Source organism: Pan troglodytes, chromosome 11 (assembly GCF_028858775.2).
Source record: "Pan troglodytes isolate AG18354 chromosome 11, NHGRI_mPanTro3-v2.0_pri, whole genome shotgun sequence".
NCBI classification, from domain to species: Eukaryota; Metazoa; Chordata; class Mammalia; order Primates; family Hominidae; genus Pan; species Pan troglodytes.
The window spans coordinates 106,936,754-106,956,248 of record NC_072409.2 but is presented as its reverse complement, the minus strand read 5'-3'; the positions used below and the strand labels follow the sequence as shown (position 1 = coordinate 106,956,248).

At 35.6% G+C, this 19,495-nt stretch overlaps 1 protein-coding gene across 37 annotated transcripts in view; it reads right to left on the bottom strand.

The window, feature by feature from the left end:
• The window catches only part of PTPRD (protein tyrosine phosphatase receptor type D), a 2,309,829-nt gene that overhangs the window by 691,277 nt on the left and 1,599,057 nt on the right, over positions 1–19,495 (bottom strand). The window lies entirely within an intron of this gene.

The window sequence follows — 19,495 nt, the reverse complement described above, 5'->3', positions numbered from 1 at the left end:
GTTAGGTAACTCTGTTTGGATCCCCTGACCATTAACTATTATTGAAATGTTTATTTTATATAACATTCTACTGGACTTTGTCCCAGTACTTTCAGCTGGCCTTACTTGAAAGTAACTGCCTCACCCTAGTAAGACAGTGTGGTTCTGGATTCTGGTTCCTTCAGTTTTTCCTCTATTGTTCTATGAGCAACTGAGACATAAACAGCTGAATCTAAATCCCTAACGCTCTGAATACTCTAGGCAGTCTGACTGTTGCATCTGAGCCTGTCCTTTTGTTACCCAAAGCCTCCCTCTGCTGGCCCCAACTACTAAAATATGCCTACTTGTGTTCTACCCTCTCAAATGCCTACTCTCCTTTAGTATAGACACATTTTGAATATGGTTTTAGAAATACAGACTCCAAGAGAGGTGAGCTAAGACATGACTGGTCTATGATGGTGATTGTTGGCTGGATCTCAGTGTTCATTTTGGATGTCCTAATTTAATGCCAGTTAAACAGTCATCTAACTCTAGCATAAAGGCTTTTTAGCAATAGGCAGTAAGTAGATTGTGAATGACAGGCTCAGCTGGGCTTTGATATCATTAGCAAGAATGTTGGTTGCTTACTTGCTGCTTCAAATCTATTCTCCTTAATGTCCATTCTGTTTTTGAACTGGCCTATGATAGCTGGAAAAAGGCTCTTCTCTTCTTACTAAGATTGTTAAAGACTTAGCTCTATTAGTAAAATCAGAAAACTCGCAATCTGTAAATGCCTGATAACATCACTACACATAGGAACATGACAATGCATCAACTTTCATGTGATTTGTTGTCTTTTAAACAAATTGTCTACTTCTTAGTCTTATGGCCATTGCATTCCTAAACGAACTCAATCTCTGGACTAGGTCTCATCTCACTATAAATCATTTGCTGCATTGCAAAGACCAATATTGAGTATTCTTGTGCTTATGTTTCTCCTTTAGATAAATCTTTTTGTGTTCTCACAGACTCTAACCCCTTATAGACTACAGTTTTTGTTTGAAAGAATTTAAGGTAAACAGCTTTCGTCAATCAGAACTCTTCAAATTATTATATGTTTTGATATTCAGTATCATTTTTAGTGGTATAATCTGTAATTTAGGAAGCATCCACATTATTTCAACTCATTTTAAATTTTAAGAATATGCCACAAAAAGATTTGAAATATCTCCAAGGTATATATAAAATATTTTAAACAAATTATCATATAAAATAAAAACCTCACACCCTTATTCTCTTCCTACATTTCAACCATCTCAACACAATTATTTTTGGAACTATATAATCATGTCAGTATAAAATCACCTATATAGTATAAACTCTCTGGAATTCGAAACTTTTGGCACATAACACTCTGTGGCTGTTTTTTTTACTTGGCTCTTGTTGGCTAAGATGATCAAGATCCGGAATGATTGCATCCCATTTAATTCTTCCCAAATGTTTCTCTTCCTGACATTCTTTAGCCATATGGATCATTCCCACTTTCAAAAGGTGAAAAAGTACCAGAAAAAATTAATTTATGTTTGGATGATATAACCACCCTGCAAATAAAGAGAATGAGGGCAAAACTGCCTGCGGAGGGCAAAACTGCCTGTATACCAGAGGTAGGACTGAAAATCAAACCTCCCCTAGAGCCCATAAAACTCATGTCTTTTGGTATAGCAAGAGCAGAGGAACTAGTAAGTGTACAGCACTGAGCCATAGCTCAGATTCAAAACACGTGTGTATAGGAAAAACAAACAAAACAAAACAAAACTCCAAACTGGGCTTATTTTCCATGTAAGTTTTGTTCAATTGCACAGGGCACGGGGAAGCCAAAAATGAGCTAATTTTCAGTGTCATTTGCATTATCCGCCAGGTGTTAAACTCATTATAGGCCATAGCATCATTTGCTGGAACCAGCCATTCCTTCATTAGCCATGCTCTCTTTATGCCCTCTAGTGCATATAGTTTGAATGGACCTTCAGGGGAAAGATCCAAATAGTTTTGCTATGGCTATAGTCTGTTTCCACTGGTAGAAATGGAAGCAAGCTCAACTAGCTTAGAGGAGCTTAATAATAAGCCAGGCAACAACAGGTATTGACAACTATCTATCTGATCAGTTCATTGCTAGGCATTTTGAATGATATAGAAGAAATGCAAAACTCCATCTGAGTGACAATTTGCTCCTCAATAAAATGCAGATAAAACGGCAACCACCTTGCCTGAATGTTGTGAAAACAAGAAATAGCATGTGTAAGTGGAAGTAGCATGGTGAATGCTACATATGAGATGCCTAATAAATAATGACTGTTATTAATGATAATTAATTTATAATTCTCATGAGAGAGGAACATCATCATGAAATAATTGATGTGCCAAAAAAGGAAGTATGAAATTAATCTGCATCCTGAATGAACCACCCAACTTTCACAGATCATTTAAAAAGGGGCCTGCAATTACACTCTTCTGATCCTTTTGGTTAAAAGGCATTCTATAAAAACCTCAGTATAAGAAGACTAAAATTCTGCTGCTTTCAGCTGTAGAGGATGATGAAATTGCACCCAAGGGTGCCTTTTAATAAAGTTCACTTTATTATTCTCTAATGCATTTTAGCAAGCTTCACTGGCTATAACCATGACTTTCTTAAATGAGAGATCCTTTTTCTTTTCAGACGAGGAAATCAAGATTTCTTATCATAATTGGGGATGTCTGGAGGGCAGACTTATACTCTGATTGTTCAGTGGCTGGGCTACTATTCTAGACCAGTTAACTGGCTTCACTAACCTATAGGACTTGCTATAGAAAAATAAAGCCATATATGTGATGATTATTTGGAAAATACACAGTTCTAGAATTTCCTTTACCAGAGAGCTTCTGGGGCTCCTATCTGAATAGCCTGGATTTTTAAAAATTTTCTTATCGTAGATGAAATAATTTTGATATTAGTAGAACAAAATGCATCAATGAACCGATAAGATGGCTGTTGTCTGGTTTAGAATGAAGCACAGTGCAACTGATTCATTAAAGACTTCTTTCACTTTTGTGTCTGAAGCACATGAATTTAGCTGTTAAAAGAAAGATTAGAGGTGTATCCAACCAATGATGTAATGTGATTTTCAACATTAAAGTCTGACTCTATTATTCTAGGTCCTCCTACGTTAGACGGGCTATGAGAGCAAATATAATGGTGCATAATTTATAAATTTGGATTCTCCTCCTCTTTTCTTTTTGTTCTTCTTCTTGTTCTCAAGAATGAACAAAACATATACTTTTAAAAAGAAAGTCTATTTATGTTAAGGAATAGACAAGGCACAAATCATCCATTCCCTTGGTATTTACAAATTTAATTTTAAAGACTAACGTTATTCTGAATAGTCACTGATCCTCAGAGTTTTATCTCTGTAAGTGACTTCTTGTTAAAATGGAGATTGAACTCTAAATTTGCAATTCCCATTGGGCTGCAATTACCATATTTATTCACATAATCTACCTGTTATTTTTACTGTGAAATTGGGAAATGATATTACGTAAGCATCTGCCTGCTGCTCTAACCATAATTTTAGGGAGTATTACTGATATCATAAATCAGTTTCCCTGATATTTTTAAAAAGTTTCATACTTTGGCATAGTAAGAAATCTAAGATAAAGATTAATTGGAGTTCAAATGACTCCACAGACATTTTTCAATATGTTTTTTCTTTTTTTATAGTATGGAAAAAAACTCTATTTAATGAAGCAGTACTTGTCCATTAAAGAAATGATTTTAAAAAATATTGGGGGGTCATATTTACATTTAATACAGCTAGATAAAGGTAGACAGTAAATCTAATAACTCTTTCTTCCTCTGTCCCAACCTATAGCAAGATAGGGTAGAGAAAATGGACTATTTGTAACATTTAATGATTTGCCTATTTATAGAAAGTAAAAAGTAAGTTCAGCTTATCTTAACTTCTGACTGCCTGGTTATTTTAAAGTATAAAATTAAAAGACTGTGTGTGCTCCCATCCACACATCTTAAGGAAATCAAAATGAAAAGCTACATTAAATTTCATTTCAAACTGTGATGAGGTTATGAGTAGAGGTATATGTAGAAATATACAGTAATCTATTTTAGGAAAATATAAAAATTTAATTTCGATAGACTTCTTCACTCTACCCTTCAACTCTGAATCACTTGATTTTGTTTTCCATACTAGAAGACTTTGTGCTAACTGGTAGCCCAAAGATGGCTAAGGGTGACAAGAGGAACAAGGAGGGTGTAGTCTCCATTACCCTCCAAAGCCTCTAAAATTAATAAAATCTAAGAGAAAAAATGTGTTTTTGTGCAACTATACCTTCAATACAAGTCCCTGATGAATTTTAAAAATATATTTTTTATGTGCTTGACCCTATTACTTTTTTCTAAAATACTCCAATAAACCAAATACGAACCTATCAATATTTCTTTCTAATCACTCCAAAACAGCTAAAACTTTCCATCAATTTCAGTCCTTTCTCAGAGACCATCATGACTTTACCCTCTTACATCAATCTGGACCTGTTGCTTTAGATACCTATGTATAGTTATTTTTCTGGGAATTCCCTTTACCCTTCTCCCGTGTTTGACCTCCTGTTACTTGGATCCTTTTTTTTTTTCACTGTGGTTTACATCCCCCAAAGGTTGCTTAAGCACATCTTTCAGTTGTTTCTTTTTTTTTTACACCTTAAATATATAATTTTTATTTGTCTGTTATACTTAAAGCTAAAAAGATATAACCCATTTTAGAAAAGTGTTTTTTTTTTTTTGCTTTTGAAATTTGGCATTTTTTTTAAATTTTATTATTATTATACTTTAAGTTTTAGGGTACGTGTGCACAATGCGCAGGTTAGTTACATATGTATACATGTGCCATGCTGGTGCGCTGCACCCATTAACTCATCATTTAGCATTAGGTATATCTCCTAATGCTATCCCTCCCCCCTCCCCCCACCCCACAACAGTCCCCAGAGTGTGATGTTCCCCTTCCTGTGTCCATGTGTTCTCATTGTTCAATTCCCACCTATGAGTGAGAATATGCGGTGTTTGGTTTTTTGTCCTTGAGATAGTTTACTGAGAATGATGATTTCCAATTTCATCCATGTCCCTACAAAGGACATGAACTCATCCTTTTTTATGGCTGCATAGTATTCCATGGTGTATATGTGCCACATTTTCTTAATCCAGTCTATCATTGTTGGACATTTGGGTTGGTTCCAAGTCTTTGCTATTGTGAATAATGCCGCAATAAACATACTTGTGTATGTGTCTTTATAGCAGCACGATTTATAGTCCTTTGGGTATATACCCAGTAATGGGATGGCTGGGTCAAATGGTATTTCTAGTTCTAGAAAACCCCATTGTCTCACCCCAAAATCTCCTTAAGCTGATAAGCAACTTCAGCAAAGTCTCAGGATACAAAATCAATGTACAAAAATCACAAGCATTCTCATACACCAATAACAGACAAACGGAGAGCCAAATCATGAGTGAACTCCCATTCACAATTGCTTCAAAGCGAATAAAATACCTAGGAATCCAACTTACAAGGGATGTGAAGGACCTCTTCAAGGAGAACTACAAACCACTGCTCAAGGAAATAAAAGAGGATACAAACAAATGGAAGAACATTCCATGCTCATGGGTAGGAAGAATCAATATCGTGAAAATGGCCATAGTGCCCAAGGTAATTTATAGATTCAATGCCATCCCCATCAAGCTACTAATGACTTTCTTCACAGAATTGGAAAAAACTACTTTAAAGTTCATATGGAACCAAAAAAGAGTCCGCATCGCCAAGTCAGTCCTAAGCCAAAAGAACAAAGCTGGAGGCATCACACTACCTGACTTCAAACTATACTACAAGGCTACAGTAAGCAAAACAGCATGGTACTGGTACCAAAACAGAGATGTAGATCAGTTGTTTCTTACGAAAGATTAGATGGGAAGTGATTTAAAAAATACTTTGCCTGTCTAAAATTACCTGATTATCCCTTCATGCTTTACTGACAGTTTGGATGCATATAGAATTCTAAGTTGAAAATTCTTTTTCCCCTAGAACTTTGGAGGTTTCTCTTTTCTAGCATGCAGGTATTCAATGCTATTTTGAGAACTACGATGTCATTCTTATTCTCATCTTCTAGTGTATGACCTGGGATTACCACTGTCCTCCCTGCTGTCTACACCCCTTGGGTTTAGAATATTTAGCTTGATTATTCTATAATTTTACCATGACATACTTCACAGTAGAGGTCTTTTAAAAAATCCATATGTTGAGAAAACATTGGTTACTTTCAACTTGATGAATCATGTCCTTCAGTTCTAGGAAGATTTTCTCTTGTTATATCTGTGTTATTTTCATTCCTTAGATTTTTTTAAAGTGTCTCTTTCTCCTGTCTTTTTAAAATAAGTCATTTTTAGTGAGATATTGGATATCTTGGATTAATTCTTTCATTTAAAAAATTTTTTCTTATTATCACTTTGTCTTTTTGTTCTGTTTTTTATGTTTTTTCAACTTTATCCTTCATCCCTCTTCTTGCATTTTGTCTATCTGCTATAATATTTTAAATATCCAGGATCTTTATATTTTCTCTGCATATTCTATTTTTGAAATAACATCCTGTTGTAATTTCATAAATCTAATATTTTAAAATTCTGCTCTCTGATTTGTATCTTTTTTGTTTCATTCTTTTTTTTTTTTTTTTTTGTAACTGTTCCTTATATGTCTGGTCATCCTTGACTATCTGAGTTGTGCTATAAGAAGCTCTATGGGCAGTCCTGTGTCAGTATGTGTGCAGTGGAGGTGCTAGTTGGTTCAGGAGCTTCATAACAGGATGATAGGGTGATTGGATAATGGGATAGCTGTATTTTGGAATGCCAACCTCCATATATCATTATATGTGGGTATTTTCTCAAGCACCATTATGTTTCTCCAAAGCAGAATACTTCAATTTTAGTCTTTGTTCTCGTACCCTGGAAGTAGGAAGTTTGTGTCTAGGAAAGATAGATCTGAGTCCCTTTTCTCATAATTTCTTACTAGTGCCTCACTTCAGCACTCCTTTCTTTTGATATTCTTGATTTTTAGTTCAATTTCTCTGAAGTTTTACACCTCTAATCTCTTGTAAGAATGGGGGAAAGGTGGTCTCATAGCTATATATGAACATGGAAAGCGATTTGGTGACCTAAACATATCTTAGAGACTTTCAAACAATCCCCCTATTTTCAGTGTGAAGACCTTTTTTTTTTTTTTTTTTTTTTTAAGTTCTGTATACTGGTACATCCAAGTCCTGAGCCTTTCCAGGTTTTCAGAGGGGTGGGGGTGAATTGGCACATTTGTCACTGTCATCTAAGCTGTTGGCACATGATCTTCAGATTTTGCCATTTTGCCAACTCATCTACTTTCCATCTTCCAAAACTTTGTTGACATCTCTTAACCAATTTTACCTTTTCCTGTTCAATGTGTCTTTGTACTATTGTGTTTTAAAAACTTCTTAACTGCTATTTTAGAAGTGTTTTTGAAGGCAGCAGAGATACACTCTGAGTTCCATATGCCACGTTTTTCCTGAAGACTAGGCTATATTTAAACACATGTTGATCATGAGATTTGTGTTAATATGAAAGTTGGTCTTATAATTAACTTCTAATATCAGAGTTGCACCAGACAAAAATGTTTCTTAATACATACATAATATAAGGTGGGATTCAACTTGAATGAGACACTGAAGAATAAAAGATGGTATGGTTTTACTGGTGATATGCTATTAGGTTTGGGGCTGGGAATTAGATAGTATGAAAGCTGAACTTCTAGGAAATGATGACTTCATCTCCACCAACTGAAAGAAACATTTCCACAAATCATGTTATTTAATATTTCTTGTTTGAAAAAAGTATATAAAATAATATTTATACTAATATGTAAATGGCCAAAATATTTACAAGAAAAATATATAAGAATAAACCTCTGGTTGAAGCTTCTTTTTTCCCAACTACCTAAGTTTTATTTGTTTTCTTTTAAAATAGTTATTTAAAAACATTTATTTTATTTACACCATATATTTTCTTTGAAACTATTTTATCACATATATTAAACTACGTATTCTCCCACAGTGGGGAAATGTGCTGAAAGTATCCTACGTCCTTGTGTGTACAGATGTGTGTTGCGTGTGTACAGTATGTATTATACATATGTAAACGTATGTCTTTGCCCTGCTCTCATTTAGGATGTTGTTGGATAAAGAGGACACCAAATTAACTTAAAATACATGTCTATTGGACTATTCCTTTGAGAGCACAGCATTATCATTGAGAAGTGGAAAATATAACAAATCTACAATGAGCATGTGGCATGCATAAGGATGGTTATGGTTCCATTTTGACATAATCTGGCTACAATAATAATGTTAAATCAATATGGCTTTTACGTTCTTGGTACTAATTGTATTTCCAACAATTGCAAACTATAAGTTATAACTGAATTGGCAAAAAGATGGTAATTCTTGTCTCTGTGACAGAAATGAAGCACGATTATGCATTCAGGGACTATGTCTTTCTGTGACTAAAACAGAAATCAACTACAAAACTACTGAAACCTACAAAACTATTGAAAGTTAGAGATAAGACCAGACAGTGATGTAATCTCTTTCATTTCAAACTAGAAACAAAAAGATCCACATCTCATCAATTGACCCAAATGTTCACCCATTTTCTCACATACACCAATGTCATTGTGATAAGAATTATTAGGTTGATTCATTTTGCTTGATAAAGTGTCAATAAATTCTTGCAGCTGCATTGGAAAGGATCCTTCTAGACCTCTCAACCTTTATCTGTGGCACAATAAATTTATTCAAAAACACTTATTTGGAGCATACTATCTACTAGATACTCCACTGGTGATCCAAAGAAGAATTAATTTTTCTTTATTTTTATTCATTATTATCTTGAGACAGGCTCTTTGCTGTGTTGCCCATGTTGGAGTGCAGTGTTGCAAACATGGCTCACTGCAGCCTTCACTTCCTAGGCTCAAACAATCCTCCCAACTCAGTCTCCAGTGTAGCTGGGACCACAGGTGTGTGCCATCACACCTGGCACCTGGCTTTTATTTATTTTTTTTTTTTGGCCCAAAGAAGAATCAGGTGCAGTCCTTACCCTCAAATTGTTCTCTATGGTTTGGAAAGTATAGACATATAAACATATTATTATAATAGAGTAGAGTAAGAGCTATTAGAAGTTTATTTAGTATGCTGCAGGATTCACTGAATGAGATGCATATACAAGTCATAGTACCATGAAATAATACAGACTTTGGGGCAGCAATATGACAAATTTCATAGTGCTAATACATACACAGATGCATAGAAGTTGGGATAAAGTACGTAGAGAGAGGAGGCTACAAACAGGAAGGAATCAATCTACAAAAAGCTTTGTTCTGTTTGAAAAGCTTGGCCATAAGCAGGAATAAGACACTAAATAGTCTGCATTTTAGAATCGTCTTTCTGGCAGCATAAAAACTGTAGATAGGACTCAAGTGTTTGTTCTAGAAAGACAAATCTATCCATTCAAACAAAGGGACCCAGTTATATAAGCAAAGATGATCCTTTTCACAGAAGGACTGGAGAGACTCCCTTTGCTGGGGAAGCTGTTGTGCTCTTACTGACCTCTGGGTAAAATTTCTTACCCGAAGTCATGGGAGAGGACGTTAAATGTAATCACTTTAAACAACAGAAAACAAGTATCATTTTAAAATCAGAAATTAAAAAAAAATCTGCTTTAGAAAAACAGATACGAAAATTGATAAAGAAAGATAAGATGACAAGATGGCAGCTTTTCATGTTTTTAACTTTTAGGATGTTTACTTATCCTATGTTCTAGCCAAGAAAGCCACAGTCCATGAGAGTCCATTAGGTAACACAGGCCTTCTCCCCTTCATTTTATTTATTTATTTATTTATTTATTTTTGAGACAGAGTCTCGCTCTGTCGCCCAGGCTGGAGTCCAGTGGCTGATCTTGGCTCACTGCAAGCTCCGCCTCCCCGGTTCATGTCACTCTCCTGCCTCAGCCTCCTGAGTAGCTGGGACTACAGGCTCCCGCCACCACACCCGGCTAATTTTTTGTATTTTTATTAGAGACGGGGTTTCGCCGTGTTAGCCAGGATGGTCTCGATCTCCTGACCTTGTGATCCACCCGTCTCAGCCTCCCAAAGTCCTGGGATTACAGGCATGAGCCACCGCCCCCGGCCTCCCCTTCATTATTTAGTGAAAATGCATTCTAGTGTGTCAATCTGACAATCCTATGGAAAAAAGGATGGAGTTAACTTTGTACCTATTATGCTGCTGACCTTTGTTTTTGATGCAAGAAAGGAAATGTGAAGAAATCAACAGTAGAATTCTGGGTTAAAATATTCCAACTGCTATTTAACATAATTTTGGCATTTGCAAAGATTTTTAATTCGTCTCCTTAGTTATTACTGGGATTTGCTGGTAATATGATTTTAAATATACTCTGTTACTATAACTATTTTTGAGAACCCTTGTAAAACCTTATGTTTTTCCTCTCTTTAACCATAATATTAATTAAGGAAGCATGTCAGGTAAAGCATAAAGACAATTTTGCTTCAGATAAATTTTATATCATTGAGCTTGTTGTAAAAACAAGGGGAAAATCTGATGTCATATAAATACACTTAAATGAAGAACTACAGTAGTGTTTGGCATAACAGCTTCAGATGAAATCTATTTGAAAGACAAAACAAACAATAACAACAAAACCCATATAATCAGGCTAATGTATGTATAAAAATAGTAGAACTTGCTCTAAAAGTACAAATCATTCTCTCATTCACCTAAAATTTTATTTAGGATTTTTTTCCAATATCTATCTCAATATTTTGTTTGATATTTACAATGCACTTTATATACATAGCATCAAAATCTTACCAAAAATTACCAGGAATATGATATGCTTAAGGAGAGAGAAATTGAGAATTAATAAAAGTTGACTAGTTCTAAGTCATAGAAAGGCTAGACTTAACCCCAACAGAATTGAAATATTGGGTTGCAGAGCTTTCACAATCCTAAAGGTAGTGTCTAAAGGCTCCACAAATTTCAGCAGTTCTTTTTATTTTATTTTATTTTAAGTTCCAGGGTACATGTGAAGGATGTGCAGGTTTGTTACATAGGTAAATGTGTGCCATAAGGGTTTTCAGCAGTTATTTTAACTTAAAACTGGAAAGGAGGAAAACCATATGAAGATAAGAAGCAAGTTGGTATGGAGAAAAAAAATTAGAACTGTAAAAATTTTTATGAGTGCTTAGAAATAAGAAACAAGTAGAATGATGATTTGTGTTAGAGTTAATATAATTTAGATGTAGATGACATTGGTGTATCTGTGGATAAAACTGGAGGATTTCATTCTGTGATGTATGTGCCAATTTGGAAATATTCTAGCTCACATCTAGGCATAAAGCATTTTTTGGATGCTTTGGCCACATAACGAGTATAAGGACAGATTGCAAAAATACTAGATAATAAGCTATAATTTATACTAATCTTCATAAATTCTCTACAAATTTTCACTAGCCTGCTTTCAAGGAGTTATGAGAATTTTAGGTTGACTTGGTGCCTCTATGGAGGGATCCTGAGTAATTTTTTGCTCCGTACAGTTCTCTTGGGCCTTCCCTTTAAAGAGACTTGGAGTTACAGAAATGTCCTAAACATGACCAGCCTGACAAAGATGGAAATTTTTAGGAATTGCCTTAGGGGAAACTACAATTGTGAATGGTTAGAAAATCATTCAAGATTTCAGCAATTCCTCCTACAAGTCCCAGATTTCTGAAAAGAGGCCAAAATCTGAACAAATTCAGTAGATGGTTGATGCAGTTTCTAAAACAATGTTAGAAAGTAACAGATTCAACATATCTTTGACCAATATTTTCCAAGCCTAAAAGAAAGTAAGACACAATGGATAGAAATCAGACTATGAACAAAAGTTAGAATTTTAATACAAATGGGACAACATTATCCATAAGACTTTTTGAGTTACTGATGCACATTGACATGCTATAGGATATTCCATTCTCACCTTTTATCCCCCTGCTCTGTGCCTGGTGAGTTCAACATTTATTGACTGCATCAGCGAGGCTCTCTTGCTTTGTGACTTCTTGTTAGTTCAGGTAATGGGAAATACCAGCAGAATATTAGAAGATAAAAGGAAAGAGGAGCTCTGTTATTTATTTCCCTGGCTCTCTATCTGCCAGTGCACATGTTTTCACATGTTGCTTTTCTGCACTTGAGGTTATGTTCTTACTGAGTGGCCCTCTTCAACAGTGCAGATCTTTCTGGGTTCTGATAACCTTATCAAGCCAAAGTGTGGAAGTTGCTTCCAATTAACCCAGGATGATCCTTGATCCTTTCATCTTGTCCATCCCTCTGTAAATAGTCAATTTATTAAGCTCTCCTCTATTAAGAACACTCTTTTTGAGTGTGCCATCAGTTGCTGACAAGATCTTGGGTGATAAACATGCACTGGATTGTCATGTGATCATTTTTACATGTGAGATGGGCTAGTGATTGGCAGACAAATATTATCCGCTTATTGCACAACAGCCATCAAGGGCGTCCTCACGAAAGTATGAATAAATACCATTATTTTTAAATTTTAATGATTAATATTGATCATTTTGGTACAGAAAACATTTCCTTTGGCCTAGGGTTCATATGTAGCATGCTCATAATTTAGATTGCCCTAGTTAAAATTGCTATGATATGTGTATCCTGGTTACCTTAGAGACTGTGTCTCCTAAGTAGAGAGTGGCAATTCTAGTCTGTAGGGGTGCTCAGAAATAGTATCTGTTTTTGAACTCCAGGAAGATACAAAACTGGGGGGAGTCTTTTCAGGAATCATCAATCGTAGCTTCTCCTCGTTTACATGGTCTCATGTATCCCAACACACTCTTTTTTGGGGGAAATAGCTTATAATTCATCTATTATTCTCACATCCTGGAAGACTAGTAAGCCTGGAGCTTTTCATTTAAACATCATAGAATTAAGTGGTTATTTGAGAAAACAGACCTATGGATAAATATATGGTAAAATACATATTAACTGCAGCATATAATTACATAGGATATAATCACCTCTGTGGTTGTTATAGGCCAAACAATAGTAGAGAAGTGAGGTGTACATTAAGAAAAAACTGTGTTATTCAAAGGCCTAAGACTCAGAATGCAGTAGCAAAGAAAGAGGGTCACATGCTATTCCCTGCCAGAGTAGCTAAGAATACATCCCTATTCCCTGAAGATTCTGCCTCTTACAATAGGAAATGCCCATTGTACTTCAGTGGTACTTTAGTAAACTAGTATAATGATAACTCTACACCCTACAGCTCTTTCAACAAATATTTTTCATTTTCCTTAGTGAGAACAAACTAAGATGTTCTTTCTCTGATGTGATTTTCAATTCTAGTTCAAAGTTAGGATTTCAGGGAAGGCCCTGGCACTGGTTCTTTTGAAGGTATCTGTTGTGGCAAAGAGACTCTAAGGTCTTTCCTTTGGTCTCTTTCTCCTGGTGTCCAGATTGTATAATCCTGTCCCAATGAGTGTGGGCAGGACCTGTGACATATTTCTAACCAATAGAACTTGGTAAAGATGATAGGATTTTACTCTCTTGATTATGAATCATTATATAAGCCTCCACCTTGCTATCAGTCTGGTAATAGGAAGTGTCCCTTTCCCTTTCTGACTTTAAAGAAGCAAGGTACCATGTTGTGAGAGGGCCTATGGAAAAAGCTATAGTCAAGGAACTTCAGGCAGCTCCTGGAGCTGAGAGTAGCCTCTAGCCAACAGCCAAAGCCAAAGCCCTCAGTCTTACAGCCACAGGAAATGAATTCTGCCAACAACTTGAGTAAACTTGGAAGAGAATCCATCACCAGTTAAGCCTCCAGATGAGAACCAAGCCCTGGCTGACACACTGCATTCTTGCAGAGGACCCAACTAAGACATTTCCTACCTTAAAGTGAGAGATAATAAATATATTTTGTGTTAATCTGCTGAGTTTCTTACAATCATAGAACACTAACAAACCTGCCCAATACGTACTTGGTTAATAAACATTGACTGAGTGAGGACCATAAGCCAAGCATTATTCACCGTATTTAAGATGACTGTAGAAGCAAGAAATCCATGCATGAAAGGGAGTTATGTAGGCAAATTCCATAGGCGGTATAAGTGTCTAAAAATCTCAAATGGGTAAGATGCTTTCCTTTCACATGCAGACAGGGAAAACTATTTGCAATGTCTAATGACTGTTCTACTTTAAGTGGATGTGAGAACAAAACAGACTTTGAAGGAGATTTACAGAATAGTATTGAAATTTTTTTATCAAGTTCTATCAATTAAAGTTTGATGCCATATGTATGTATTTTTGCCATTCTGCCATCCAGGATAAGAAATTGCTATTTTCTGCCATATGAGGGTGTATACTCTTGCCACTATATCCTGTAACATCAGGCAGAGATAAAACTTCACAAAACTCAGCAATGCTAAAAGAAAATCTGTGACTTGCCTTTGTATTCACTATCTACTGGCCTACATCTCTAGAAATCTATATCCAATTTATACCAGACAGTTGGTCACAGTCTTAGGTGAAATTTTCAGCAAAATTTTGAGTGTCTAAATTTTTTGAATGAAAAAAATAAACACAACAGATGACACTAACAGGGGCAGAAAGAAAAGACGTTAAAGGGGGGGATGCAGATAGCACAGATAATCTTGTTTGTTTGCTTGTTTGATTTTTAAGCAGCAATGCTATTTGAAAATTCTTGCTAGCTCTTATTTTTTTTTGTTTTTTGTTTTTTTTTCAATATCTGAGGCATTGGGGGTTTACATCAAAGTAACAAAAGAATGACTGAACTCCGATGAAGCGTTTCTGAAGCAATAATTAATATACGAGGCCACCGACACTAGAATTAATCTTGAAAACCACTCTCAAGGTGATGGGCAAAATAAATGCGCCATGGGAGTGCCCCAGAATGCTGCACTGACATTGTTGGGTCCTATCATTGATCATTGATGATAGCAAAGAAGCGATCAGTCACAAGGCAGAACTAATAATAGACTTCAAATACGGAAGGAACCTTACTTCTATGTTTGGTAACAGTCCATGTCTAACGAATAGTGTTTTTTTTGCGTGTTTGTTTGTTTTCTTTCGCTTTGCTTTTTCCTGCTCCAATGGACAAAAGCAACAAGTCTCTTTCTCTTTCTTTCTGTGGGATAAAAGACCTTGCTATATTCTCTGTATATATGCATTGCAGGCAGCATTGGAGGGCAGTTAATTAACTATAATGACCAAGTGTATGGGCATTTCATTGCATACAGAAGCAACTCTGCCCTGATTCAAGCAGCCAAGTCGACTCAAAACTCAGGAAATGCTTACGTATAACAGGTATGGGGATGTACCCACTGTTTTTTCCAGTGGTGGTGAAGGTGCCATTGTCAACATTGGTTTAATCCTTGGAGTCCCACTAATTAAACCATTTCTTTCTTTCACAAAAGGGCCTCTACTGGCCCGAAAGTATCAACGTGCAAGGTGAGATTCCCAGATAAAATGGATCTTTTGTTGGGTGCATCTTGCAGTTTAACCAATTTCACTATGAGACTGGACTCTGAGTGCTCCCTCACTCTTGAACTCTTGGCTGCTGCCTTTTGGTCTACTTGATATCTTCTGATGTTCATAATAAGTACTTGTTGTAGATAACAGCATTTTTCTATAATAAGTAAATCGTAAGCTCTATGTAATACTCAGAGAGGAATAGCACCTGTTTTTGGAATTAAAGAGCAAAATGAATAACTGTTTGGTCCATGCTATTACCTCGTTGTTTTTTTTTTTTTTTTCCTGGAAGCATTTATTTGAGTTTCATGAGCAAAGCTGATATCTTTGAATAAAACTTCTCCACGATCTTTCATTCTCACAATCTGAACAGAAATGTGCTTATGTTGTGTAAATTAGATTCCTTTTATTGTGTAAGACTCCAAAGATTGGTCAATAATATTTTTGCTTTTAGTCATGCCCTTAAAAATGTCACCTAATAGTATACCTTTTTACTTTGAACTTTTCTACATACTAAATTCAGTTTTATAAAATTGTTAATGTGAACGATACATATGTGATTACCTAGAGTGAATAAGATCACAATCAATCCAGAAGAAAGCATTGTGTTTGTCTAGAGATTCCTTGCCAGGAATAATCCCAAGAGGAAATATGTGTGTTTATTTATAATAATAACAATACAGCTGTCCAGCAATCAAGTTAACTTGACTGTCATCTTTATCAAGCAGTATATTTACATGGGAGACAATCCGAGGAAGGAGAAATCTATATTGTGTATGAACATGATGAAATGTATTTCTAAACACATTGAGCGTCTAATTTCTGAAGTAAGATGACTACTTAAACACGATGTTTAGAAAGGGGTAGATTATACGTTGACACACTTAAGACTCAATCATTTCAACCTTTCTCCAAAATCACTTTTTCAACATTATTTATTCTAAATATAGAATACAATATTTATTTCATTGAAAAGGGATAAAAGACCTTGCTATATTCTGTGTATACATGTATTTATAAGTGTGTGTGTAGGTATGTCTGTGTACATGTGAGTATATGTGTGTATAAATAAGTAGAGTAAGAATTACTTATGGATTTAAAAAATATTTTAACTATTTAAAATCAATTTGTGTAAAAAAAGAATAAGCCAGGTTTATTTTAACTAAATTAACTAGATAGCTTTTAAAAAAATTAAACAATCAATCAATCAATCATGAATGTGTCAGAGGCATTTAAAGCAGAGCAGCTCCATCTTGAATGGGGGCTGGTAAAACAATGTTGAGACCTACTGGGCTGTATTCTCAGAGGGTTAAGGCATTCTAAGTCACAGGATGAGATAGGAGGTCAACACAAGATACAGATCATAAAGACGTTGCTGATAAAATAGGTTGCAGTAAAGGAGCTGGCCAAAACCCACCAAAACCAAGATGGCCACAAGAGTGACCTCTGGTCATCCTCACTGCTACACTCCCTCCAGCGCCATGACAGTTTACAAATGCCATGGGAATGTCAGGAAGTTACCCTACATTGTCTGAAAAGGGGAGGCATGAATAATCCACTCCTTGTTTAGCATATCATCAAGAAATAACCATAAAAATGGGCAACCAGCTGCCTTCGGGGCTGCTCTGTCTATGGAGTAGCCATTCTTTTATTTCTTCACTTTCCTAATAAACTTGTTTTCACTTTACTCTATGGACTTGCCCTGAATTCTTTCTTGCACGAGATGCAACAACCCTCTCTTGGGTGGGGTCTGGATTGGGACCCCTTTGCTGTAACAAAATAATTTATTTTCATTTCTTTCTAATAACTTACTTTTTCTTAAAGAAGATGAAGAGAATGGAGCCTCAAAAGGACTGTTCAATGTACATTTGGATATAATAATTACCATCTTCCCTGACTTCAGCAAGTATACGTAGATCAACCACCAATTTTTGACCATAAACAGAAAATCAGGGGCACAAACTTTGTTGTTGTTATGGAGGTGAGGAATGCCAATAAGTAGAAAGAAAGTAGAGTTGGGTCTTCTCTCTGCTAAATGATCATAGGAATGCAGAAGAATTGGGCCTTAAAGCACAGGCAGCAGGACTTGAGGAATTTGCTGTTAACTGCCAAAGGAGGAAAGAGCTGTAGGATTAAAAAAAAATGCTCACTAATGCTTTCCCACAGAGCTTGTCCAAGGCACAATTCTGAGACTGCCTTACTGCAGCCCCTTTCAGCAGGTGTCACCCTCTTTGGGAAGCGAAATTGCTTTTCCTCTCCCTTAAACATTTGTCTTTTATATTAGATGTTTTCTCCACACCAGTGTGGATAAAATTACTGTGATAATTTTCCCCCAAATAGTTGCACTAAAAATACTACATTTCACTGAGGAAGGCAGTAAAATACATTTGCAATATACATGGGCTGTGGAACAAGTTCTGGGTTCCAATTCCAATTCTTTCTCTTTTCTCTTTGTGTTACCTCAGCTATATTACTAAGCCTTTATGAGAATCATCCAAAAATGGGGACAAACAGATATTCCTTAGATGACTGATTTGAGATTTACATGAGAGAATATATGTAAAACGAACCAGCCTAGTACTGGTTAAAATCGGGGAGATGGTCCTAGTTTTATTCCATTAGAGGAATATAAGGCACCCACAGCAGGATATTCTTATGAGACTACACTCCAGATCCAGAGCAATGAGGCTGAAGACTAAAGCTTCTTAAATGGTTGTTTGACCTACCCCCTAAATGACTTAAAAAATGATAATGTTGAATCACAAGTACAAACAACTGTAGCAGTCTTTGCAAAGTCATTTGGGGGGCTTCACTTGCAGGGAGCTAGAAACCAAGACTCCCCAGTTATGTCATCCAGCAATGTTGACCAAGTTCAAAGTACTTTCAGATTGACAACTTGCTCAAATACCATAGCAATCCTGTCACTAGGCAGTATTCTCATTTTAAACATGAAAACATTGAGGAGCAGGAAGATAAAGTGGCTCTTAATGGTGGTGCTGGGATTTTACTCAGTATTTTGGATTTAGAGTCAATGGGCGTTTTCTCTTTTGCCCCCACACAGCTCTACTCTATGGTTATAAAAAACAATGTATGGTGGCCTAGTAGTGATGTGTATTATAGATAATGAATCACAAATAACCAAATAATTTTCTCCAAGACACTGCAACTATTAGTAAGATTATCATCACAACAAAGACCCTTTGTTGTGATGATAAATGATTGATACATAATAGCCACCCAAACCCATTAACAACAGCAACAACCATAAACGAAGAACCATACTTTTCCAAGTGCTGCTAAAAAGGAATTTTTACTTATTTTATCTTTATGCCAACGAAAAGAAAGGTCATCTTGCTGAATTTTTATGATTCATTCTTTGGATAGAAAAACTCAATTCTACAGGTTCCTTGGTAAATCTGTGTATTACAGTGGAGATCAGCACCACTGTTAACCTTTCCTTTGCCAGCAAATAGCAATTACAGGATAACTACAGGGTAATTCTAGGGCTTTGTGTCTTTGAACGCCGGAGTAATTTGAACCATTCTAACTGTAAATTTGAATTGTTTAACATATGCTTTCCGCAGAGTATAAATACATTTTAATGATTTATTTCACCTCCTTAAATGCACAATTTTCAGTTTTTTAGAATCAAGTGATTTCATAAATATAGAAAGTTTAGAACACTAGTAAGGAAACTTGAAATAAATCAAGAAACATTTTCTTCATTTAAACATGGCTTAAATTGAGCATAAAACAAGATTCTCAGAAACATCGAATAATTGCATGATGACTAGAATTTTTTTCTTTTTCAATGAAATAGATAAAAATATTCAAGGCTTCTATTTATAAACCATTCAAGTTGTAGTTTAAATTACGT